Source organism: Aquarana catesbeiana, linkage group LG01 (assembly GCF_042186555.1).
Source record: "Aquarana catesbeiana isolate 2022-GZ linkage group LG01, ASM4218655v1, whole genome shotgun sequence".
In the NCBI taxonomy this organism is placed as follows: Eukaryota; Metazoa; Chordata; class Amphibia; order Anura; family Ranidae; genus Aquarana; species Aquarana catesbeiana.
The window spans coordinates 664817938-664844622 of NC_133324.1; positions in this window are offsets into that span (position 1 = coordinate 664817938).

Sequence of the window (26685 nt, forward strand, 5' to 3'; positions counted from 1 at the left end):
TAGTTTGAGGTCTGGTTGCATGACAGATTAGATGCTACTAGGGACTAAGCACAGAGTAGAGAGGCTGACTCTGAGTTCCAGTGCACACACAGTTTCTACTGATGAAAAAAGCTGTGTTCCAAGCTGTTTGGACAGTGACTGGAGGTTTTCTTCATTAAATGCAGTACTTGTCTTTAGGTCTCAGACACCAAGATGAATGCCTAATTATGATCATCCTCAGGGGACCCTGCAACTGGACTTTGCCGCAACATTCATCCGGATTTATCTCTATCAATAACTATATATACCCAGGTATATATAGTTATTAATTAAGTTTGATCATTTTCACCAGGACTAATGTTGGGCCTTTTGCTGATAATAACAGTTTGTATATGATAGGATATATGTACTATTATTATTCTTTCCTATATAAAGTTTATATTATTTCCATACTGGTGTGCAGCTATATACTTATGGTTATAGTTATATGCTGGTTTCAGTATTTCCTCTGCTCCCAATTACTTTGATTAGGTTACTGGTTAATTTCCCAGGAAGGGAATTCCTTCTGTTCACAGAGGCCCTGTCCTAGACGAAGGCACTGCCACCTTTGTTATCAAACCCACACAGCAAAGGTTCTGGTTCTTCTGATTACTTATAGACAGGGGCGTTGCTAGGTCTACAAAAGATCTGGGGCTAGAGCCCATAGCAGAGTAGTAAAGAAAGTCATACGCATGGGTGGGCATACACATGTATATACAGTAATATACGTGTGTGTATATACCCTCAGAGAGCCCCCCTTACATCAGGGTCCCCAGAGAGCCCCCCTTACATCAGGGTCCCCAGAGAGCCCCCCCATTTACATTAGGGTCCCCAGAGAGCCTCCCCCTTAAAATGAGGGTCCCAGAGAGCCTCCCCTTGCATCAGGGTCCCCAGAGAGCCCACCACTTACATCAGGGTCCCCAGAGAGCCTCCCCCTTGGGGACCCCTGCAAAGACTCAGGGCTATGGGCCCCAGATTCAGGGCTATAGCCCCAAAAGCCACCCCCTAGCAACGCCACTGCTTATAGCTTTAGCACAATATCCTGTTTGGGAAGGGCCATTTCTCTTAACCCCCCTTCCACCAAAAAAGGCTACAAAGGCTAGCTTAGTTTCTACACAAAATGACAACCATCCCAATTTATAACTAGAATTTAGAGTAAGGAGCACAAGGAAGGACTTTAGCAGCTAGCCAGAAAAAGATCCCAAAAAGCAAACAATTTGCTGCCTAACAATTAGTGTTAAAAACAGAGGTTTCCGTTGCATAACAAGCTGGTAAATGTGCTGGAAATACAGTTTGTTTTGTTTGCTCTGTGTAAAGCCCTTTCATATGAACATTACTCTAAAAAACGAGTTATACATTGGAGCAGTTGCCATTTTTGTTTAGCTTCTTATACTGGATGCAGGGATCCATTGGGGTTGATTTACTAAAGGCAAATAGAGTGTGTACTAATTTCCCTCAGAGCTTAGTGAATGTGGTAAAGCTTCACTTTGTAAAGAATACCCAATCGGGTGCAAGGAACAAAAATAAATAAAAATAAATTGCATGTTTGCTTGCATATGATGGAATTCAGCAGGCCTTCATCCCATTCACTAAGCTCTGAAGAAAAATGAGTGCAACTGCACTTACAAATTGTACAGTCTACTTGCCTTTAGTAAATCAACCCCATTGGCTCAGCTGGCAGGCTCCTGGTTTGTCCATGTGCCTTTAAGAAGGAATAGGCTGACTCCAGGCATACACGTCCTTAATTTTTTAATTGCTATATATATCCTACAACATGGAAGCCCTCATAGACTAGAGTTAGGGCCATGATATACAGAGAGGTCTTGACAAGGCAGTGGGATTCCACAAATATCAGCAAATGTTGTGCAGCTGTAATTTGTGTTTTTACACAAATTATTGAATGGTGTCATTTTTTATTTATTTTTTGCTTGCTATCTGATAACTGTGCTGGGAAATACAGTTTTTGTTTGCTTTGCTTGGTTTCTTTAATCAAAATTTGTGGATTGTACAGTTAATAAATATGCCTATTGGTTATTCTCTACACTTCTGCTTCCTGATATGTTCCATATATTTTTCTCAAGAATTTGATTTCCTTTGTATTGAGATTATTTTATGTAGTGCCCTCTTCTGGTTGGGCTGCTAGGCTGAATTTAGTTTTAGCTTCACTGTAGTAAGTGGAGCAGTGATTGATTGTCTTTGTCTGCTTAGGGTTTCCTAAGCTGGGAGCTTGTTTCCTCCCACCTGCTTCTGTAAGAAGTGTCCATAATTTAGAGAGATTCAAATGACCAAAATGAATATTTATCATGCCCCATTCAATCCCTGGAAGGAGAGAACTGGAAGGTGGTTGGGGAAGTGATAAAGGTTTGGCAGGCCCTGCCAAAGTGTTATTTCCTCTCCAGGGGGGTTCCAGTTCTCCTGGGGCTGTTGAGAGCTTCAGAGACAAAAGATTGCAGTCTGGGCCTCAATAGGAGCTGAGCTGAGGGCCTGGAGAGGATTGCTACTTAATTTTTCTGGCACTATTCTGAAGTCCTGCTGTGGTGAATTATCGTTTTATCTCCCTCACTGAGGATCTACCTGTTGATGCTGGGTGGCAGACAGCTCCTGGGACTCTTTGGGTAAAGACCTTGATGTAGACTGATAGTTGTGCAAATGCCAGAAGTGAACTAAGTGCCAGAAGATGCTATATGGACTGGGGCTGCTCTGAGAGAGTCCTAGATATACTCGCCAATTCCTGTTACCTCCAGGAAAGGCTGCTATAGAGAAGATTGGTGAGAAGTTTGTCCTCCCATTGATTGCTATTATTGTTTGGAGTAACCTGTGACCACAATTAAGCAATAAATACTAAAAAGACATCCCCTAGACTGAGCCTGAATTGTTAGTGTGTGTGGACCTGTGCTTATGACTGACAGCCTCTGTACTACATTGGGAGACCTATGTATATTCTTAGCAACCCCTTCAGGAATAAGAGCTACATTTAACTGCTTCTGGACCAGCCTCCGCAGTTTTACTGCGGCAGGTGGGCTCCCCTGCGTGGAACCACCTTACTGTACGTGGTCTCACGGGGTACGGATAGCAGCGCGCACCCACTGCACAGCGGGGGTGTCCTGATGCTCCTGGCCGACGGTCGCGATGACCGCCGGCCACAAGTGATCGTGACCAGGAGACACAGAACAGGGACAAGTGTGTGTAAACACACACTTCTTTGTTCTGTTCTGACAGGATTGACAGATCGTGTGTTCCTATTAGCTAAGAATCACGATCCGTCACTTCCTCTAGTTAGTCCCCTCCCCCTTCAGTTGGAATAACCTCCCAGGGAACACAGTTAACACCTTTACCGCCCCTTAGGGCTAACCCCTTCACTGCCAGTGACATTTTTACAGTAATCAATGCATTTTTAATCGCACTGATCACTGTATTAATGCCAATGGTTCAAAAAATGTGTCAAAAGTGTCCGATGTGTCCGCCATAATGTTACAGTCATGATAAAAATCGCAGATCACCACCATTACTAGTAAAAAAAAAAATAAAAATGCTATATCCCCTATTTTGTAGATGCTATAACTTTTGCGCAGACCAATCAATATACGCTTATTGCGATTTTTTTACCAAAAATATGTAGAAGAACAGATATCGGCCTACGCTGAGGAAACACATTTTTTTTATATATTTTTGGGGGATATTTATTATAGCAAAAAGTAAAAAATAATGCGTTTTTTTTTTTCAAAATTTTCGCTCTTTTTTTGTTTATAGCGCAAAAAATAAAAACCGCAGAGGCAATCAAATAGCACCAAAAGAAAGCTCTATTTGTGGGAAAAAAAAGGACGTTAATTTTGTTTGGGTACAATGTCGCACAACTGCGCAGTTGTCAGTTAAAGCGATGCAGTGCCGAATTGCAAAAAGTGCTCTGGTCAGGAAGGTGGTAAATTCTTCCAGGGCTAAAGTGGTTAATATGATCAGATTATGTATGGGTCCACATCTGTAAACCATAATTGTCAGTTGTGTTATGGTTCTGTAAATCTGAACTTTGGTCTTGGTATTATGGGATAGAAATGAATATCTCAATAATGTCCAAACAGAATAGTGTCCAAACAGAATAGTAAAATTCACTGGTCACTGCAAAACTTTTCTGTTTTAATTTTCAGCTTTCATTAACAAAAAAAAAAATACTTCAAATCTTGAAGCCTTTAACAGAAACCCATAATAGAGAAATTGGTAATGTGTGATTGCTGTTTTCTTAACCTGCCAGTTGCTGTCATGCTGATCAAGTAGTTTCATTACTGGAAACCAGGATTTCTGACTTCACTTGCTGAATGTTTTGTATGTTCCTGGTCAGTAACGTGTAAAGTTACATCATATCTCTTGCTTGTTTTCAGTGCTGATAAGCACCAATCCAATTTGCAAGCTTGTTAGTTTTGTTAGCTAAAATACACTTAATCAATATATGGAAAAAGCATATAATATACAGTATATATAATAAAAATATAAAATTAAATAATAATAAAAAAAACATATATAAAACATATATGAGAGTTGGAAGACACCTGATCTAAACTTAGTGTCGGTTCACACTGAGGCAGCAAGACTTGCAGTGCGACTGCCTCAGGCGACCTGGACACGACAGGAGCACCGACTTCTGTATAGAAGTCAATACAAGTCGCCTCAAGTCGCCCCCAAAGTCATACAGGAACCTTTTTCTAAGTCGGAGCGACTTGCATCGCTCCGATTAGAATGGTTCCATTGTACAGAACGGGACGCTACTTGTCAGGCGGCTAAGTCGCCTGAAAAGTCGTCCCAGTGTGAACCGGCACTTACTGTCGAAAAGACTGTGCACCAACTATGTAGTTCTTTCTTTATTACCATACACAAAGAGTGAGTGTGTTGAAATAAAGTTCATGTATTTCACTGCATAATTAAATAACAGGTATAATGCACTAGAGTTTAGATTGGATCTGGTGAAATTGTGGTACAAAAATAAAGCATCTAATCTACTGTACACAACAGGATATTGTAAGCTTTAACCCCGAGATAGAATACTTGATTGACTTTAAAATATAACTACCCTACACTTTTTTTCTTTAACAGAAACATGATCTGACATATTTCAGCATGGAAGTGATGGGCAAGCCAAACAGCATTATTACAGCTTTATTTAAAGACATGTGCTTTAATAAAAAGGAGAATGAGTCACTGTTCCTTTCTGCGTAAAGTGTTTAAGTAATAAAATCTTGTGAAGTGTTCATCCGAAGGCTTATGCTTTTACAACAGCCATCTCGTGTACCAGAAAATGCAAACTAGCCGTAGAAGGTCCCTTTATTGGCCTGTTAAGTGTCCGCCGAGACTAGGTAACTGTTCTGTTTCATATCAAGGTTGAAGGTATTGAAATTAACAGCTTCCTTATCTCTGTGCATGCTTAAATATGCTTCAATACAACAGGGACATTTAAATAGGTATATAAGGAATTGTTTTGTCAGGTCAGTGTAAATCAAATTAGTTGTTCATAGGCATATCAGTGGAAAGGTTGGTGGTCTAGGTATTTAGCAATCCTACAGATGTCTGAGGCTTTTTTCCTTAGGATATTGCAAATGTTTCAGTCCTTTGTATATGGGGATTATTGTGGATGTTATACAAGAAACAATCATGGAACTAGTCGTGCAAAGTAAAATAAAACCTGACACAAATGACTTCTTAATATGCAATTACATCTTCTTAATAAGACAGAGCAAAGTATAAAGTAGATGTGCTAAGTGCACAAATTAGAAGTCAACTGAACTGCTTTGCAGCAGATATGACAATTGTTTAATTTGCTTGCAAATCTCTATACCTTTTAAATGTGCATGCTAATTTTCACATTTGATGCTTGCCACAAAAGACCCAGCAACTGAAATTGAAAGCCCATCTCCAGCATTTACAAAAAAAACTATCCTTTCACTAGCCCCTTCTCCCCACGTATTGCAATGGTTAAATATTAATTAATTCTAGGGGATGAGGAATAAGGTGTTATACTTACCCTACTCCCCCCTCTGACATGCTCCAGTGCTTTCCTCCACTCTGGTTTGTGGGTTGTCCTTTGCTGGTCCTGAATTGTATTTGATGATGTCTTCATGCAACTGCTTCCAGGAAGTGCCTAGAGAGGAGGCCCCAGGGAACCTGGAGCGAGGAATAAGGTAAGAATTATACCTAAAGCCTAGTACACACTATGAGATTTTCCGTTCAACCCAGCGTGTGGAATGAAAAAAAAAACCTGTCAGTTCTGGTCAGAGCCACTGTACTAATGATCCAACATTAGTACAGCGATCTCCCCCACTGAGCTGTTGTGTTCTGACAGGGGGACGGCCCTCCTGCCAGAACACTCTGGTCAGCGCTCTCAACCATTGGCTGAGAGCGCTGGTCGGTTGCTGGTTTTCCAGCTGGCTTCTGTAGGACTGGCTGGCATACACACGGACTGAATGTTGGCCGGTTATTATTGAACGCCCAAAATGCGGCTCGTGTGTACGGGTGTTAACAAGCATTTAACCCTTAAAGTGTGTGTATGGGGGAAAGGTGGGGGGGGGGTACTGCAAGGGTATTGTTTTCTAATTCCTGAAGGTAGGCTTTAGGATTTGCATAATCTCTAGTGGATAAAAAAAGCTGACACATGCAGATCAGTAATTTAGAATTTGCATGTAATATACAGTGTTTTATTAGCTGATATGTAGGAGATTCTGTAAAGACTCCCATATCTCTGGTTGTTGCCCATAATTAATCACGTCCCCACAAAGGGTTGGCACAGGCAGAACGCTGGAGCATGATTACTGACTGCTTTCTTTATTTAGTACACTGAACACATTTATTTAACTGCATGCAATGTTCTACTATGGCATGGGGAAGGGGGGCAGCTCAACTAGCACTTATGGGAATGTTTGGGAGAGTTCCCTATTTCTCAGAGACTGCTGTCAATCAGCTCCTGTGGGTGTTAATTACATATATCTATCTGCTCATCACCACTTGTAGTAACGCCTACAGTAGCCTTGGGTTGTGTGATGACCCACTAACTGGGAGGTATGTCTGAAGATTTGGAACCTCAGAAAGAGGTCAGGAAATGGGGCAGTAGCAGCAGAACAAATAGCAGGAGAATTGGCGATGGTGGAGCTTTACAGTTATGTGGATAGGGTAAGTATTAAAAGGTGGAACACATTTAAAGAGAGACATGAGGGTGATCTGTATAATTATTAGAAACAAACCCTGGAGTTGAGCTTTAAATAATCTTTACTGTGTGAGTGTTTTTCATTAATTTACTTCATTAACATAATTAGTTGTTTATATAAGACATGTGAGAAGGATTAGGCTTTAAAGCTTCAGAGCATAGAGCAGTAATAGACTAATAGTAGCCTCAGTTGATACATCTAGTTTTCTCTTACTGTTGTTCCTCACCGAAGAGTGCAAAGGAATTACTTTAATTCTAGGTTTTAAACTGAAAGAGAACTTTTTAGATGACGGAGCTTAGTATGCCCTTCACCCTATGTATTCTACTTGCTTAGCTGTACAAGGCCACATCTGTAAGATTCAAACTTTACATCATCAAAACAAGAGTAGTCCTGGGCTATGTTTGCTTTTCTTATGCTCTGCTATATAGTGACTGTTGTAACTATGATCCATGAAACCCACAGGACTTTCTTTTGATAGTTATTTTGGTATATACATCAGGGATGTTTGTTAGGATGACTAATATGAATTCAGACCCAAACTGCCGTGAGGTAAGAATGTAATATTTTGTCAAGGTGTGCTTCTGTGAGGAAGCAGAGATCTTACTTCATTGTCCTATTTTGTATGGAGCCATGAGGAAGGAAATCAATAAAGTTTCTCATACCAGCATTATATTAGTAGAGCTATCACAGTGACCGCGGCTCTCTTGCATTGTACAAGTAAAGACAAAGGCTAGCTGCTTCTTTTTCTACATATTCAGGAGGATTGGTCTTTACAATCAATGATGGTATGAATCTGCAATCTGAGAAAAGGCAGGGCAATAAACCAAAAGGCATTGAGTCAAGAGGGTCGGCAGCTGGCACTATGAAGATAAAAAAGAATCAAGTAGTAATTTAACAAATAGTTACGGTACTTATTGGTAGTGGCCAAAGTTGTATATTATATATTAATAAATGTCCCATGCAAAATGGATCATTGGTTTCCAAATCAAATATTGCATGACATCAAGATACTAACTTTATTTATTTTGAATAAACATGTTTAATTTTATCCGTATTAAGAACATCATTGGTGTGGAGATTTTCAACCTACAAAAATAAACATTAAACAATTCAAGTAGACACTTGATCAATAGAGAGTGATTATGGGATGAAGCAATCCAAAAGCCATGCTGTTACTTTATCAATACACTTTTAATTTCTATAGTATTTTTCATCATTTTATGTCATTTTTGTAGATGTTGTAGTATGGGGCTTATTGATAAAGGGATAAATTAGCATGCAAAAGGTAACAAAGGAAAGGAAAAAAAGCAATACATCACTACATATACACTGTATACTGTATGTTGTGCAAAGTAAGAGACAACAGAATTATCGTTAAATTAAATACAGATGTTGTCATGTCCTGCTGAGGGTCAATATGAGAAAACAAAAATCTTATGGATGGAGTCAGATTTATTAAAAGAAACAAAATTATTGGAGTCATCATTTCTTGCAGGTTTATGTATTTATATAAACACTTCATTAAATTTTAATAGGGTGTAAAGGCAACTGGGGTATTTTCAGCTGAAAATACATTTCTTAAAAACTAGTCATCATATAGGAACTAAATATAAAGACTGAATAACTGGCCAAGTGATCTCGATAGTGTTTTTTTTGTATCAGATTTTAAAATGTATTTTAAAAGACACAATAGATTTTCTTTTATTGTGTTCTTGGTGAACCATCCTGTTAGGTTTCTTGGGAAAGTACTGATGGCCTTGGATGTTTTATCATACTCTAAGAATTCTTTATGGATTAAATGACATGAATGTACTAATATCTATATCTATATCTATCTATCTATCTATCTATCTATCTATCTATCTATCTATCTATCTATCTATCTATCTATCTATCTATCTATCTATCTATCTATCTATCTATCTATCTATCTATCTCTCTCTCGCTCTCTCTCTCTCTCTCTCTCTATATCTCTATATGTCACAGCAATCCTCATAGACAAGTACACTGCAAAGAAATAAGTACTGATGTTAACATCGACATGTCTGCTGGAATGCTGGAATAGATGATTTTACTAAATGTATTGTGTTTTGTGTACATTTTATCACCTTCAGGGTAGATCACATAAACCAACTAAGATTATAATCACCTTTTCCAAGATTAGCAACTTTTTTCATGAGGACTGCATTTTTCTGCTAACAAACACAATGATCGCAAATGTATATAAATAACATCAAATTAACTAAGATATTGGCAAAGGATTCTCTGCGCTGTGGTGTAATCTCCAATGTAGGTGGCAGCTTTCACATACAAGCAGTATACTTAACTTAAATAGATATATAAATAAAATGTGCAGAACCAATATATTCAATAAATGTGGTGCAAAACAAACAAAACAAAAACAACTGTGCAAGTGTTCATCAATAATAGGATTGATCATATATTTAAAAAAAAGTCCTAAGCCAAAGGTAAAATCTTGTGAGAAAATCATGAAGGGCAGATCAAACACCCTCACATGTGAAATTAGTCCTTCTAAAAGGTGTTCAGAGGTCAGCCACCATCTCCCTATGAAGTTACATATTGAATGAATTACATGAATTACTACCCTATGAATTACAACAGCATACACGCCTGTGACTTTAAGTCAAACATCCACAGTAAGTATGAGAACTTCGCCCAGCATGCACATCAAAAACACTTCTTGGTGGAATCGAGCTGGGATAAATAATGCTCACCAGGAGCCAAAAAGATACTCTAATGCCCCGTACACACGATCGGACATTGATCGGACATTCCGACAACAAAATCCTAGGATTTTTTCTGACGGATGTTGGCTCAAACTTGTTTTGCGTACACACGGTCGCACAAAGTTGTCGGAATTTCCGATCGCCAAGAACGCGGTGACGTAAACCATGTACGACGAGACTAGAAAAGGCCAGTTCAGAACCAAGCGCGGCACCCTTTGGGCTCCTTTTGCTAATCTCGTGTTAGTAAAAGTTTGGTGAGAGACGATTCGCGCTTTTTCAGACTCGTGGTTTTCAGATTGTTTTCTGCTGTTCAGTTTGTGCTTGTGGGTTTGTATCTGCTCTTCAGTGCGTGCAAGCAAGCTCTGCGTGACTTATTAGTCATTGTGTTCTTGTTTGTTCGTCACTGTTTTTCAGGTCGCTCTTCACAGGCCTTGCTGTTCTTCAGTGCGTTCTGTTACTTCGTTCTGAGCAGCCGACCGTTTTCTAGCCATATTGCATATACGTACTCCTCGTAGAGTTCGTGCTGTGTGGGGGCTTGGTGTTGGGGTCCTGACCTTGACACAAGTCCAGTCCATGAACAGGGTGGGGAGGAGTTCATGGACCAGGAATTGGTTGCTTCAGCGTGACCAGTTCTGTCATATGCCTTTGCTCTGTGAGATCCGTGAGAATAATCCTGATGATTTCAGGAACTTTCTTCGGATGACGGACCCCGTATTTCACCGTTTGTTGGCTTTGCTGACCCCTTATATTAGCAGGCAGGATACCTGCATGAGGCAAGCCAACACTCCGGAGCAGAGGCTCGTTGCCACCCTGCAGGTACTTGGCGAAGGGGAGAAGCCTGTAGGACCTCAAGTTCTCGACAGGCATCTCCCCCCAGGCTCTGGGGATCATTATACCAGAGACCTGTTCTGCCATCATCCAGGTCCTGCAGAAGGAGTATATGAAGGTAAGATTTTTATCCTTTAATATCACATTTTATTGTATTTAATGTTTGATAATATATTGTATTTCTTTCCTCATTCCCTAATTACCATGATTGTAATATGCTGTGAATGTCCCCTTTGTCCTCATTCATGCTGGATTTTTATGTAATTATTTTTTTTGTCCTTCATACATATTTGCCTTCACTTACCTCCCCAGCATGCTCTCCTGTCCCTATATTCACCTCATGTAGTCACTTAACAATGTATTTTATCAGCTCCATAGTAGTGCTTTACCCCAAACACCCCCTAAAATGTTTTTAAATGTGATTTGTAATTTAAGTTCAGGCAGAGTGCCAGAGGCTTTTTTTAGGGGTCCCCAAATCATTTGGAACCCTCCCTCCCCCCAACTGCTAAGTCAGCTGATAACAATTCTCTATCTATCCTCAATCATCTATCTGCTGACTTTGCCAAACCCATACACACTATACCCACCTCTTTTGTGGTCAGATGTATGGATGAATTCCCCAAAGCATGTAGTGCAAGGGCCTGCCTGAATACTTTAAAATGGTATTGTTTAAAGTTTTTGTATACTATTATTATCTTGATAGGTAATAGCAGAATGTCCAAATGTGCTCAAATGTGTACAGTGTGTATTTATATCTTTGTATTATGACACTTCTTACCTGTCCAGTAGGCCCCCAATAGTGTAACTAAGGAGGGGCTGTTCAAAGTAATACACATTATTTAGGCATTCATCTCTCAATGAAGTGGAGAGGGTTACCTGTCCAAGAGCCCCCCCATAATGTTAGAAATGGCCCAGGAGGGGGGGGGGGATATGATAGGTGTACCTTATACTTTGGTGTTTAAAAATTCCCATTAATAAATGTTATTTTGATGTTGGCCAAAAATGTTTGTGTCTAATCTGCTTTCCATGTTTTAATGTGCAAAAAGACTAATTTTTTTGTTTTCCTCAACAGTTTCCTTCCACTCCACAGGAATGGCAGACTGTGGCCTCCCACTTTGCCCAGCGGTGGGACTTTCCTAACTGCGGAGGGGCAATTGATGGGAAACACGTCCACATCATCCCAGAACCCAACTCGGGGTCGTACTATTATAATTATAAGGGGTTCAATAGTATTGTGATGTTGGCGGTGGTGTCGGCTACTTATGAGTTCCTGTATGTGGACGTTGGGAAGAATGGCCAGATGTTCGATGGTGGAGTCATCACCCAGACGAAGTTCTACAGGCATCTCCAGAATGGCAGCTTGGACTTGCCACCTCCAGAAGACAATGTAGAAGGACTCCCATTCGCCTTTGTTGCGGATGAAGCATTTGCGCTGGGGGACCATCTTATGCGGCCATTCCTGATGAAGACCCTCACCCCGAACCAGAGGGTTTTTAATTACCGGCTGGCCAGAGCCATAAGAGTGGTGGCGAACACGTTTGGAATCATGGCCAGCCGGTTCCGCCTATTTCTTACACCCATACATATGGCGGAGTACAAACTGAATCACATTATCCTGGCGTGCTGTGTTCTACACAACTTTTTACGGCAACATTCTGCCAACTATGCTGGCTCAGTTGGGCCTGAAGCCGGAATTCAAAATGAACCAACCCTGACGGCGCTTGAAAGTGGCCGTCCTGGCTTGCCCTCCATGAGTGCCCGTGATGTCCGGCTAAGATACCTTGAATTCTTTGCGGGTAGGGGGGCTATCAATATGCCAGACAATGTGTGAAACCTTTATCAAATAAAAAAAATAAGCATATCTTTGGTGACATTTACTGCTTGTATTTGTTTTAGCTGACCCTGACAGAAATGTGTGGAGTCCTGAAAATGGCGTGATTGTGTAACCTTATACAAAGCACTGTTGGGTGTTATTTACTAAAGGCAAAGACACTTTGCACTACAAGTGCTCTTAAAACTGCACTTGTAGTGCAAAGTGGATTTGCCCTTATGAAATAACACCCATTGTCACGGAAAGCAGCAATTAGAGCACCACAAAAGTGTTCTAGCGTTGAGACAATTATCCACACATTCTTGATTAACAATCTTTTTAATACCTGCACAATCACATGTGCATTTTGACAAGGTTTTTAAAACAAACCAACATGTTTGTTGTATAACAATTTTTGGGGTGGCATTAGAAAAAGTTGAAATGTCCATTTAAGATAAAATAGGGCATGTTTCAAACCAACAAGAAAGACACAAATCTTGAACTTACAAAGTTCACATTTGGTAGAACTTGAAGGCAATATCAGACATGAGTATTTAGGAACTGTGTTTGATATTGCGTCCAGATGGGGTGAAGTCACCCCAGGAAAAGCCAAATTTTGAAAATGCACACCAATTTACGAATGTCAACATGTGCTAGCTGCCATCTCGGGGGATCAAGGGACGTGTTTTGGGGGAGCAACCCCTTCCTCTCAGCTACTTTATTATTAAGGAAGGGGTTGCACCTCCAAAACACGTCCATTGATCTCCCGTGATGGCAGATAGCACATGTTGACACACTGCGTGCATCTTCAAAATTTGGCTTTTCTACAATTCGACAAAAAATTGTAAAATTGTAGCACACCATAAAAGAAAGGGCTTTGGAGGGGTTTTAAACTCTCCCCAAAACATCAATGATGTTCTTATTTTTTTGAATAACATAATTGATGTTTTTCTTGATGTTTTCCAATGCAACATTACACCCCATGATCTCCCCAGTCAGGATCTGTGCACTTTCCGAGGTGAAATGCCCTGGATCCACAACATCACGATCACCTAAAAAGATAGAAACCAAAAAAAAACCATGTATTATAAATATGCCGGCATCCATCTCTTACCTGAGCCTGTGGTCGCAGACACTCACCTGCTGTGGTGACAATTTCTACCACGTCTTCCTCCTCCTGCTCTGCTTGTCTTTGTGGGATTTCCCCTTCTTCCAGAGGTGAGGGGTCTCTGGTCTCCTCGGATGAGGGGTGTCCTCCGAGTCTTTTCTCCCCTATGTGAAAAAAAATTGTATACTTAGCAAACATATATTTGATGGCAGAACTATAAATATGAAACATTGCTTGGAAGTGGGGTACAATTGTAGATTTTGTAGAGTTCCAAGATGTAGAATTTTTTGGGTCCTTTGTCAAGCTTCAATACTTTACCTGTCTTGTACAAGCTTCACAGATGGAGACACCCCTATAGTATACACTGGAGCACCTGTGTGGGCCCCCTAATAAAAAGGGTGTTCTTGTGTCCCACACTAGGGCTCCTGTGTCCAGATGTGTAAACAGCTGCTGAGCGTCCTCTCCTTACACAGAATCTAGTTTGCATTTCATTCTAGTAACAAACCCATCTACACAACCAAATTATTTTCATACAAGTAGGCCCTAAAAAATGTGGTCAAATGCATATGGCCAAAACAATGGTGTTTTATAGGCTGAAATAAAAATGTTTGATACGAACGAATAATGTGCCCATGAACATGAAAGTTGCCATTTTAAACTGTACAACACTTCAGAAAAGCACATGGATCAGCACGAACGTAATAAACACAAAAAGAATAGGAACACAGCACAACTACTTAATTTTTTGCAGCACTCTCCGAATCTTTCTGTACTGCTCGTGCTCTCTTAATTTCAGGTCCAACCACCGCTTCCTGAGCTGATCTTTCGATCGTCGTACCCCGAAATTCCGGTGCAGACTTTTGACCATTTTCGCCATGATCTTGGCCTTTCGGACATTGGGGTTGGGGTAAGGTCCATACTTTCCATCATAGTCGGCCCTCTTCAGGATGTCGACCATCTCCAACATCTCCCCAAAGGACATATTTGATGCCTTAAATCTTCTCCTTCTGGATCCAGACGTTTCCGGCTCTGGGCTTTCCTCCCCCTCCTCCTCGTTGCTAGAATTAGCACGCACCTGCTCTGATTCTGCCATGTGCTCTTCCCCCACTGCACCGAATGAAAAGGGGCGGGGAATAAACCAGAAAGAACGTCAGGGACGGGTGGAGTTACACGCATGCGCAGTGTGTATAAAGCGTAACACGCGTGCGTAGTACGTATGATCTGTGAGCGGAGGAAGGAGTATCGGAGGTGCCGATCGTGATAATGAATGTAAGAGCCAAACTTGGGCCTATACTGCTTCTAGATTGAGGCCTATATTGTAACAAGATTAGGAGAGTTTTGCCTGACATTAGGGTTTGTCTTGTGTTGTGTCTTGCAGTGAAAATGGATATCTTGAAAGATAACGACTTTATGGCAATCTTCATTGATATGTTCAGGGAGCTGCCTTGTCTATGGGAGATAAACCACCCTGAATATAAGAACCAAATAAAGAAGAAGGCAGCACTGGATCAATTTCTGGAATTTGTGAAGACGGTGATCCCCACGGCAGACATCACCTATTTGAAGATCCTAATTGGTGGCCTGAGGAGCACTTATCTAAGGGAGTGCAAGAAGGTCCAGGATTCCCAGAGATCCGGAGCAGCAGATGACATCTATGTTCCCAGGCTGTGGTATTATGACAGGCTGCATTTTCTGGCAGGTCAGACTGAACCCAGGCCAGCACTCTCCAGTCTTAATTTCACGCTTCCTTCCCCCCCAGCAGAGGCTGCCTGGGCCTTTCAGGCAGCAACATGTGGAGGAGCCCAGCTTGAGCCAGGTATAGCATTCCTCTAAATATTTCTGCTTGTCCAATCAATGATGTTAACTAGATGTTAGTTTGGAGTACTAATTTATGATTGTGATTGATGATGCAAAAACTAAAACCATGGTCCTTTTTCATACACAGGGAAGTCTCAGCCAGGAGGTGGCCAGGCAAGCAGGCTGCCTGATACCCAGGTCCCTACCCTCCACCTTCAAAGACAAAGTGGCAGGAAGAGGAGCAACCTGGAGGAGGCTGCCATAGGCCTCTTTTGGAAGACTACAGAGGACCTGAGAACCCCCAAAACTGTGGAGGAGGACTTTGCTTGCCTAATTGCCTGCAAAATCCTGCAGATGGAGGAGGGACAACGACTCCTGTGTGAGTCCTTAATTTTGGAAGCTCTCAATAAGGGGTTGAGGGGCCAAATAACATCTGCTACCCACATTTGTGACCTCACACATGGTCCTCCTCCAGGTCCGACTACTCCTCCTCCTCCAGGTCCTACTACTCCTCCTCCTCCAGGTCCTACTCCTCCTCCTCCTCCTCCAGGTCCTACTCCTCCTACTGCCACATCTCCAACACCAGAGCCACAGCCGGGAAGGAAGCGTGGTAAGAAGACCAGAAAGTGATGACCCTGGGTCCAGTCTGGTCTGGCAAAAGATGCAGCCTCTTGTAGTAGCACAGCCTGGGGACACAGATGTCATCTGCTGCTTTCTGGATCTCTGTGACTTCTGGACCAGACTGCACTCCCTTAGATATGGACTCCTCAGGCCACCAACTTTGATGTTAAATAATTGATGTCTGCCCTGGGGGTCCAAGGCTTCGCTAATTTCAGCTGTTTTTACAGCGTTGCATCCCTCTTTGTTTGGTTCTGAGCCCTTAATAAAGGAATTTTTGTTTCAATTATACTCGCCTATGTGTGTTTTCCTTCAAAAAGGACAGTTTGTTTGTGAAGATTCAGGTACATTTCAAAAATACAATGTCAAATTAACAAGGGACACCAACACCAAGCAACCTTCTTGAGATTAAATAATATAAAATATCAATGGTGTTGTGGTAACTTGACACACAAAACACACACAAAAATATTAAGGAGTAAAACTAACCAAAAAATAAAACAAAGATCAGCCTTGAAAAAAATACAAACCTAAAAAACAAAACAAAAAACAGGCTTTAAAAAAAAAAAAAAAAAAAAAAAAAAGAAAACAACCCAAAAATAAAGAAAGAAGTTTGTGAGAAGTCTGTGTGAATATCAGCAGCAAAACTACTTAATTCTTCTCACATTATAAAGAAGAAGAAAGTGTGCTGTATTAAACCATTTTTTACATTGCACCATGACGAAAGTGCTGTATCCATTGCGAACGCTAATTTCACCAGACCGAGCTGTTCCGTCTCGGAATTTCTTCTGAGCATGCGTGGCACTTTATGCGTCGGAACTGGCCACACACGGTCGGAATTGACGCGATCGGATTTTGTTGTCAGAAAATTTTATAGCCTGCTCTCAAACTTTGTGTGTCGGAGAATCCGATGGAAAATGTTCGATGGAGCCCACACACGGTAGGAATGTCTGACAACATGCTCCGATCGGACATGTTCCATCGGAAAATCCGACCGTTTGTACGGGGCATAATAGTGTAGTATTTAATGTGAATCTGTATAAGCATAAAACCATAAATAAAACAGCAAATTTCCTACATGGAAAGCCACTGCTGACCCGGGATCGTACATTGGCATGACGTCAGCACTAGTAGCTCCTCCCAAACATCATGTTAACTAACTGCATAAAGACAGAGAGGTTGATTTACTAAAGCCAAATAGACTGTGCACTTTGCGAGTGCAGTTGCACTAATATTCCTGAGAGCTTAATGAAATTGGTGAACTTTGTAAAGTAGGAAGGTGCAAGGAAAAAAAAAAACAATTTTGCTTGCACACGATTGGATGACGGATATCAGAAGAATTTCAGCACATTTACTACGCTCTGGGGAAAATTAGTGCAACTGCACTTGTAAAGTGTAGGCTATTTGCCTTTAGTAAATCTACCCCAATACATACTTTATACCTTAAGAAAAACACTTCAATTGTGTATTCAAACACTAATCTCATACTTTAAGTTAAATACCAAAATTCTGTCAAACTTACAGATTCTCCTTAAAGTGTGTATAAACCTTTTATTGGATAGAGTGATTGCAGGCTGGAAACTCTTTTGAACTTTTATTAACCACTTCAGCCCCAGAAGGTTTTACCCCCTTCCTGACCAGAGCACTTTTTACAATTTGGCACTGCATCGCTTTAACTGGTAATTGCGTGGTCATGTAATGCTGTACCCAAAATACAGCTTTCTTTTGGTGCTATTTGATCACCTATGTGGTTTTTATTTCTTGCGCTATAAACAAAAAAAGTGACAATTTTGAAAAAAAAAAAGTTGTACTTTTTTGCTACAATAAATATCCCCAAAATGTTTTTAAAAAACAAATTTCTTCATCAGTTTAGGCCAATATATATTTGTTTACATATTTTTAGTAAAAAAAATCGCAATAAGCATATATTGATTGGTTTGCAAACAAGTTAAAGCGTCTACAAACTATGAGAAAGATTAAACTCATTTTCATGAAATTTTTTTATTTTTTATTTTTTACTAGTAATGGCGGTGATCTGTGATTTTTAGCAATTTTGCGACATTGCGACTAACAGATCGGACACTTTTGACACATTTTTGAACATTAATATTGCGATCAGTGCTATAAAAATTCACTGATTACTGTGTAAATGTCACTGGTAGGGAAGGGATTAACACTAGGGGCGATCAAGGGGTTAAATGTGTGTTCCCTCAGTGTGTTCTAACTGTATGGGGATAGGACTGAGTAGGAGAGGAGACATATCGCTGTTCCTACTTACTAGGAACAAACAACATGTCTCCTCTCCTCTGACAGCACAGGGATTTGTGTGTTTACACACACAAATCCCTGTGCTGGCGCTTGTGCACGCGCTCGCACGTGGTTGGCAGTGATCGTGACAACCGGCCATGCATATCGGGTCCCCTGCTGTGCGGCGGGCGCGCTCGCCCTCTGGCGGCTCTTAAAGGAAACCCCATACGGGCACGTTGTTTCGCACAGGGGTGCCATTCTGCCCCCAGAAATAGATGTGAGCCGGTCGGGAATCGGTTAAGGTGGGGACAGACTAGAATCCCTGCCACATTGTTATTGGGGTAGGGAGGTGTTGGAACTTCTATCAGGTTTTAACTGGATGGTAAGGGGCTAGATCCTCTGTGAGTATTTTGAATAGAATAATGAGATGCTAGAACCTCTGAAGGTGAGGAAAAGTATAAACGTTTAAGTTTTCACTGGGAATAGAAGAAAATACATCTTGATCCTTCAGGGCAATGAGTCAACTTTTGTGGGAGCTGTAAATCCTCCAGCGGTTTATGAAATATGCCTCTCTTCTCTTATTGTTTGAGGAGCTGTGGTCTCTTGGAGTACCTAGTAACCAGGCAACAACTAGATTTGCTATGGCATCTAATTTGAATGCCTTTTACAAATGACCAAGCAAATCCCATCACCTAAATTCTTTAATTTGTGCTGGAATTTTTTTTTAACAGCGTTATACAAAAGCAACATACAGCCTGTTCGTACAGCCAGTTTCAGGGCTTTCAAACCCTACTGCCACCATGCAATATTGTTATGAGAAGAAAAGCTTATGTATTGCTCTCAGTTAAAAAAAAACAACATAAAACCTCATAACGCCTAAGCAAACGGAACATTCTGTGGTAAGTTATCATTGTCAATATGAGTCTTTCTAATAGGATACTAGAATAAAATTGGAACATTATATTGTTTTTCAAGAATATATTAAGAAAAAAATTTGCTTTTCTAATGAGCATAACGATAGAAAATATGTTTTATTTTTGGATATTATGGAAAATATTTTGAATCTGGAATTTATTATGGTAAATAGTTTTGGAAAATATTTTTTAGCATATAACATTTGTTGTCCATTCCTTGATTTATGAAAGTAATTTTCTAGCACTCTATTATCTATCCAAACTTGTACATGGAAGAAGTCGTCTAGTTTTCTCCATGATTACTTTGAAGACTGCTTTGTAACATGTTCTCACAAAGAAGGCCACACAAAAGTGCATGTTTTTCCACTTAGTTTTAAAGCACTATGTAATAGAATATTATTAATTTCCTAAAACTCCTTTAAACAACAACAATTATAATGCAAAATACACACAATAACAAAGGATGCCAAACGAAAGTTGTCTTATCTTATAGTATTTAGTCACAATCCACACCACTGGTCAGTGGAAAAATAAATATAAAGTCTGCAAGAGGTGTGGCCAATATACTGTCATCTGAATGCTCACTCCCAAATGAGAGGATTTGTAATACACAAGGCTATGCTCTCGATTCCGGGCTTTTGGATTCACCTATTTTATTTTATTTTTTATATAACTTTTATTAGTTTTCACATTATACAAAAATACATTTATTAACAGCAAAATTCCCTCTTCCCACACCCTCCCCTCCCCACCTCCAATCTCTCATCTGTTTCAATCTTTTATAAACTCTTTCTTCTTTCCCTTTGACCAACTACTACACCTATTTTTTAACCTTTATTCATTGGATCAAGATATTTTCTTGTACTCTTAAATTCTATCCAATTTTTCCATATACTAGCACATTTTTCTGCTTTATCTTCACCCATATGATATAGTTCTTCAATATTATATATTAATCCTATTTTTTTAATCCATTCTTCTAACGTTGGACATTCTGGTCTTTGCCAATATCTTGGGATTCATCTTTTTTCACCATTTATTAAATGGGTTATCACCGTTTTCTTATAATCTTTAATTGTGAGTTTGGTATTATGGAGTAAGTAGGTTTCAGGGTTTTTAGGCATATTAATTCCTGAAATTTCCTGGGTCAGTTGGATAATCTCCTGCCAGAATGCCTGCATTTTTGGGCATTTCCACCATATATGTATCATTGTTCCTCTTAACCCACATCCCCACCAACACAGCGCCGACTTTTCTGCTTGAAATTTATGTATTTTACTGGGGGTTAAGTACCATCTTGATAAACACTTATAATTTCTCTCTCACATTTGTATCTAATGCTGTCCCGTCTGCTAGTTTCAATATTTTTTCTTTTTCTTGTTCGCTCCATTTTACGCCGAGCTCCTCCTCCAATCTTTCCAAAAAAGGCGGAGTTTCAGGTTCCGCCATTCTATTGATAATTTTATAAATCTTGGAGGTACCGTGCCTCAATACATCCTGTAATAATAATAATTTGTTCCTGTAAGTGGTATTAATGGTGAATTATAATCCCATTTCATTTGCCTGTGCATTCAATCCCATGTTCTAATTACCAGTGTTGTGAATGTGTCCCACTCAATCTGTTTTCAATTTTCACCCAACCCTTTTCTCTAGAATAAAATGACCAATCAATAATTTGTGTCAATAATACTGCTTTATAGTATGTTTTAAAATCTGGGGCAGCTAACCCTCCATATATTTTCTTTTTACCTAATATTGTATATTGTATTCTTGTTTTTTTTATGTTGCCATACGAACCCAACCATCATCTTTTTTAATATATTAAAATAGCTCTGTGGTATACAACCCCTGGCAAAAATTATGGAATCACCAGTCCCTGAGGATGTTCCTTCAGTTGTTTATTGTTGTAGAAAAAAATCAGATCACAGACATGGCCAAAAACTAAAGGCATTTCAAATGGGAACTTTCTGGCTTTAAGAAACACTAAAAGAAATCAAGAAAAATAATTGTGGTGGCCAGTAACAGTTAGATTTATAGAACAAGCACAGGGAATAAATTATGGAATCACTCAATTCTGAGGAAAAAATTATGGAATCACCCTGTAAATTTTTATTACAAACACTAACACCTGCATCAGATTAAATCTGCTTGTTAGTATGTAGGTAAAGAGGGTACATCATCATGCAGTGTTGCACAAGATGTTGGTTGTTCACAGTCGGCTGTGTCTAAAACATGGACCAAATACAAACAACATGGGAAGGTGGTTAAAGGCAAGCATACTGGTAGACCAAGGAAGACATCAAAGCGTCAAGACAGAAAACTTAAAGCACTATGCCTTGAAAACAGAAAATGTACAACAAAACAAATGAGGAACAAATGGGAGGAAACTGGAGTCAACATCTGTGACCGAACTGTAAGAAACCGCCTAAAGGAAATGGGATTTACATACAGAAAAGCTAAAAGAAAGCCATCTCTAACACCTAAACACAAAAAAACAAAGTTACAATGGGCTAAGGAAAGGCAATCGTGGACTGTGGATGATTGGATGAAAGTAATATTCAGTAATGAATCTCGAATCTGCATTGGGCAAGGTGATGATGCTGGAACTTTTGTTTGGTGCCGTTCCAATGAGATTTATGCAGACGCCTGTCTGAAGAAAACATGCAAATTTATGATATGGGGCTGCATGTCAGGTAAAGGCACTGGGGAGATGGCTGTCATTAAATCTTAAATAAATGTACAGGTTTACATTGATATTTTGGACACTTTTTTATCCCATCTATTGAAAGGATGTTAACTGTATTGTCTCCCTTTTATATTGCAAAGCGCTGCGTAAACTGTTGGCGCTATATAAATCCTGAATAATAATAATAATATGTATCCATTTCGGCATAGGTGCCTTTAATCTATTAGCCAAGAATTTGGCATACAACTTTGTGTCTTCATTAGGGATGAGCTTCGAGTTTGAGTCGAACTCATGTTCGACTCGAACATCGGCTGTTCGCCGATCAGCGAACAATTTGGGGTGTTCACGGCAAATTCGAAAGCCGCAGTGCAAAAAAAAGTTTTAAAAACAGCCATTTTTTCGGGAGCAGTGATTTTAATAATGCTGAAAGTGAAACAATAGAAGTGTAATATTCCTTTAAATTTCATACCTGGGGGGCGTCTATAGTTTGCCTGTAAAGGGGCGCATGTTTCCTGTGTTTAGAACAGTCTGACAGCAAAACGACATTTCAAAGGAAAAAAGTCATTCAAAACTACTTGCGGCTATTAATGAATTGCCGGTCCGACAATACACATAAAAGTTCATTGATAAAAACGGCATGGGAATTCCCCACAGGGAAATTTTTTTTTAAAATGGCGTGGGGGTCCCCCTAAATTCCATACCAGGCCCTTCAGGTCTGGTATGGATATTAAGGGGAACCCCGGCCAAAATTTTTAAAAAAATGGCGTGGGGTCCCCCTCAAAATCTATATCAGACCCTTCAGAAGCGTCACACGAGAAGCGTCACACGGGAGCGGGAGCCTCCCATCATGGATGCGGAGCGGCCCAAGAAGAAGAAGGGAAGAAGACGCCACAGAGGAAGATGCCGGACGAGAACACCAGAGGAAGAACCAGAAGAGCTAAAAGAAGAAGAAGATGGAGTAAGAAACCAAAGGAAGATAGAAGATAGAAGAAAAAAGATAGAAGAAGCATTTAAATAAAGGAATTGTCAAAAAATTCTCTTGTCATTTTTAACATTTTTGACACTTTTTTTGTGAAATGGTAGGGGTACTTTTGTACCCTCTTACCATTTCACACGGGGGGGGGCGGGATCTGGGGGTCCCCTTGTTAAAGGGGGCTTCCAGATTCCGATAAGCCCCCCGTCCGCAGACCCCCACAACCACCGGGCAAGGGTTTTGGGGATGAGGCCCTTGTCCCCATCACCATGGGGACAAGGTGCTTTGGGGGGCTACCAGGTACGCGACCTGCCAGGTTGCGTACTCGGATAAGGGTCTGGTATGGATTTCTGGGGGGACCCCATGCCATTTTTTTTTTAATTTTGGGGTGGGGTTCCCCTTAATATCCATACCAGACCTGAAGGGCCTGGTATGGAATTTAGGGGGACCCCCCACGCCATTTTTAAAAAAAATTTTGGTTTGGGGTTTCCCTGTGGGGAATTCCCATGCCGTTTTTAACAATGAACTTTTATGTGTATTGTCGGAGCGGCAATTCATTAATAGCCGCGAGTAGTTTTAAGTGACTTTTTTCCTTTGAAACGTCATTTTGCTGTCAGACTGTTCTAAATACGGGAAACACCCCCAGGTACGAAATTTAAAGGAATATTACACTTTTATTGTTTCGCTTTAAGCATTATTAAAATCACTGCTCCCGAAAAAACAGCCGTTTTTAAAACTTTTTTTTGCATTGATCCATGTCCCCTGGTGCAGGACCCAAGTCCCCAAACACTTTTTATGACAATAACTTGCATATAAGTCTTTAAAATTAGCACTTTTGATTATTCATGTTCGTGTCCCATAGACTTTAATGGTGTTTGCGTGTTCAAAGTCATTTTTTGCCTGTTCGCATGTTCTGGTGCGAACCGAACAGGGGTGTTCGGCTCATCCCTAGTCTTCATTCATCAGCGATATTGGTCTATAGCTGGAGCATTGTGCTGTATCTTTATCTTCCTTTAGTATTACTGAAATATGAGCCAACATTAATTCCTTTCTCATCCCCTTCTTCCTCTCTAGTGAATTCCAATACAAAAATAGATTTGGGGCTAGGAGGTCTTTACATTTTTTTAAATAAATAGCTGAGAAGCCATCTGGTCCTGGACTCTTTCCTATCGCCATTCCCTTTTATGCCAAAACAATTTCCTTTTGAGTTATAGGTCTGTCCAAATCAAATAATTTTCATTGTTCTAATTTAGGTAGCTTAGCTTCTTTTAGATACCTTTGCATTTTTTCTTTCCTTTCTAACTCTTTTATTTGATCTTATTCTGTTCTTATTGAATATAGTTCTTTATAAAGTTTTTGAAATTCCTCTGCAATCTCTGATATAGAATGTACTAATTATGTACTGAATTATTTTTTATTTTTATATAACATTTTCTGATTTCTTTCCTTTTAGTACCTTTGTCACTTTATTAAAGGTTTGTCTTATTTGCTGTTCCATTAGCCTATTAGGTTCATCTTTCTTTAGCACTATTAGATGTGGACTCTCCTTTTCCTTTTCTTTCTTATGATTCTGTTCTAGTTCATAAAGTTCCTTTAATGTATTGTTCATCTTTTTGACCTTTCTTTTTTTGGGTCCCTATCGATATCAGGATACCCCCTGATATAAACCTTATGTGCTTCCCATATCATGGCTTCGGAGACATCCTATGTCTTATTTAACATAAAAAATTGTTCTATTTATTTTTTTAATTTTTCTTCCAATCTCCAAGTCCTGCATCAATGCATTGTTTAATCTCCACGTATATACCTTTTTTTGTTTTTCCATTATCTTTTTTTCTGCTGTTACTGGTGCATGGTCTGATGTTGTTGTTGTCTCTATAATTGTATTACCTACTGCCTCCAGTTGTCTATGTTCTATCAATATATAATCCAACCTTGAGTATACCCTGTGAACAAATAATCTCTTTCTTTTGGGTGTTGAATTCTCCATATAACTATCAGTTGGCTTTGATGTAGTGTTTTTATAATTAACTTCAATTGGTATTCTCCCTTCTCCTCACACAGGATGATACATCAAGATTTAGATCCACGGTGAAGTTATGACGTTAAAATCTCCTGCCACAAATACTTTGCCTACTTTAAATTCCATGAGTTTCCCTATGGTCTGCCTTAGATATCCTATTGAGTTCTTATTAGGGCAATATATATTTGGCAGCGTACATTCTATACAGTGTAATTACCCTTTTAAAAACAGATACCCGCCCTCTGGATACACTTTCCTTCCCTTACATTAAATCTTATATCTTTCCCTATACTTATTGCTGCCCCTTTGCTCTTTTTATTAATGAATCTCCAAAGTACCATACTGGGTGTTGTCTGGAGTATAAATTAACCTTTAAATCATGTGATATTTGGTTCCCTCTCCCCCCTCTCCCTTCCTTCCCTATTCCCTCCCCTTCTCCCTCCCCCCCACCTTCCAAATGTTCTTTTGCCTTGATCCGACCTTAGAGTCACTGGTGGTACCATCATCTTTTCCTCCACCGTTGACTCCCTAACTATGGGGTAAGACTCTGATCATGTTCACCTTCTGATCCCCTCCCCCAGTACTTGGGGGTTTGGATGAGGAGCGTGTTGGTGATCCGGGTAACCTGTCATTCATCTATACATAATCTAGTTTGCCCTCTTCTATGCCTGCTGGTTACGAGCACCCAGTACTGGTTTCTTCCCTCTCCTCCACTAGTTCCTCTCTCTTACTATCTATCCTATTTTCTTTTAATTTTAACTTTCCAAAGTTCTCTTATTTATGAGTGTTTCTTTAAAGTTCTTCATTTTTGTGTTTTTCTTGTGGCTTTTTTGCCATTGTTCCTCTTCCATTAATGGTTTCCTCATATAATCCCCTGACCATCCAGGGAGATCCAGTGCTTGAAGTCCTAGTCTATTACAAAATTCCTGTAGATCTTCTGGAAACCTTAATCTAGCTGATCTGTCATCTTTCTGTCCTACCAGACATCAGGCATGTACTGGCCATCAGGACTACTGGGAATTTCCTGGGGGGCCAATGGCTCAGTGGGCCGGTTTCAGTGACAGCCAGTGGAGTCACTAGGGGGTGGCTTTTGGGGTTATAGCCATGAATCTGGTGCCCATAACCAGGGGTCACCAACCACAGGACCGCGGCCCACTACCAGGCCATGGCCTCTCTGCAGTCATGCAGCGGACAGCACGGGAGAGCTGGAGAGCGGGCCGGCAGCATGGGAGTGCTGGGTGGGTGAGAGAGTAGAGAGATGACATCATCTCTCACCGCCCGCCCTGCATCACCGCTGTTCCACCCTTACTGTGCAGCCATGGGCAGCAGAGAGATTACATTTTCTCTCACTGCCGCCCTCTCTGGTGACCTTGATGTGAGGAGCGGCTCTCTGGGAACTCTGAGGTAAGGAGGGGCTCTATTGGGACCCTGATGTAAGGGTGAGGCTTTCTGGGGACCCTGATGTAAGTGGGGGGCTCTCTGAGGACCCTGATGTAAGGGGAGGCTCTCCAGGGACACTGATGTAAAGGGGGGCTCTCTGGGGACCTTGATGCAAGGCTGAGGCTCTCTGGGAACTCTGATGTAAGGCAGGGGCTCTCTGGGGCCTCTGAAATAAGGGGGATCTCTGGGGACTCTGATGTAAGGGGGGCTCTCTGAGGACCCTGATGTAAGGGGGAGGCTCTCTGTGGACCCTGATGTAAGCAGGAGGCTTTCTGGGGACCTTGATGTAAGG